This window comes from Austrofundulus limnaeus, unplaced genomic scaffold (genome assembly GCF_001266775.1).
Source record: "Austrofundulus limnaeus strain Quisiro unplaced genomic scaffold, Austrofundulus_limnaeus-1.0 Scaffold22, whole genome shotgun sequence".
Lineage (NCBI taxonomy): Eukaryota > Metazoa > Chordata > Actinopteri > Cyprinodontiformes > Rivulidae > Austrofundulus > Austrofundulus limnaeus.
The window spans coordinates 3,549,227-3,550,890 of NW_013952424.1; positions in this window are offsets into that span (position 1 = coordinate 3,549,227).

Consider the following 1,664-nt stretch of genomic DNA (forward strand, 5'->3'; position numbering starts at 1 on the left):
CACACACACACACACACACACACACACACACACACACACAAAGCTGATCTCTCTGCTCACGGAGCTGTCCAGCCTCTGTTTCAGTTTGTATGATGCTTAAAGTCACTTGGTGAACTTGTTTTGTAGAAAGCGAGGTTCATTTGACAAGACAGAGCTGAAAACGGCTCGTGTTGCTTTGGTCACTTCCTCAAGTCCGGTCGGGTTTTTTATTTATTTATTTATTGAATTTTGAATGAAACGGCTCTCCATGATCAGGAAATCAGGGAAGTATCTGAGTTCAAATACCTGGGAGTTACAATATTGTAGACTCCAAACTAAAGTTTGATTCTTATGTTAAGAAAATGTCCAAGACTAAGACTGATAAGTCCCTGTATATGTACCAAAGCAGCTCAAATGTACATGCTTGCAATGGTATCATCAGCTACAGTAAGTCTTTGATCCTTTGCTAATTTTGCAAGTTACTGACAAAGACTTGAACAGTTTATAATTTTAAGGCTAGGTTAATTTTAACAGTGAGAGACAGAATATTTAAAAAATCCAGAAAATTACATTGTATAAATTACTTAAGTTTGTTTGTATTTTGCAGAGAGAAATAAGTATTTGATCCTCTACCAACCATTAAGACCAGTTAGACGCTTCTAATCAACCCATTACCTTCAGTCCATTTCTCATTAAAGACAGCTGTTTTAAATTGTCACCTGTATAAAAGACTGCCAAATTATTCAAAAACACCATTTGCTGAGTTTTGATAATTTTCTTACTTTTTCTTTTGTGAAAACAAGACCAGTCTTCTGAAGTTCCTATATACATTTCATTACATAACGGTCATCAGGCACAGATCTGATGCCTCAGACTTCAGCTGATCCTTCAGGTTTCATGATGCACCTCTATCCCAGCTTGGAGAACTTTGGGGATATTTGAGAAAATGTTATTTTTATTTTCATTCTTCCATTATCCTGCTCAGAACAGCTTCACCAACACTCAGGAGGCAATGAGACTGAAAATGCATCTATTCTTTCACAGTTCTCAGAAAGTAATCTTAAGATGTACGTCTACAACTGATGACTTTTTAGAGTTAATCTAGTTAAAGATAGAACAGAACAGTTTACACTCTGAGTCTGTCAAGTTTCCAGATGGTGATGTAAAAACCTGGTGTGGTCCAAGCTGAGAGATCACAAATAATTCATAACAAATGATAAGACATCACTGTATGTGATTTTCAAGGCTGTAATTCTGGGATTGTTCAGCACTAAATGATCTTATAAAGAATGTCTTAGTTTCAGAGGACGGGCATAGGATTGGATCACAAGTTATTTGAAAAATAGAAGGCAGTTTGTGGAAATTGGTGGTAGAAAGTCTGCTGTGCAGGATATTAGTTGTGGAGTACCGCAGGGATCGGTCCTTGGACCGATACTTTTTCTTCTGCATATTAACGATATTACTATGATTTATAAATTGCTTAAGTTTACTTTATTTACAGATGACACAACTTTATTTTTTTTCCGGTAACAATATTTTAAAAATGTTAGAGGTGGATGGAACTGAATTTACAAATTTAAAAAATGGTTTAATAGTAATAGATTATCATTAAATATTGGTAAAACAAGGTTTGTGATATTTTGTAGTAATAAAAAAGTGTTGATGATCATTTGTATGTTGAAGGT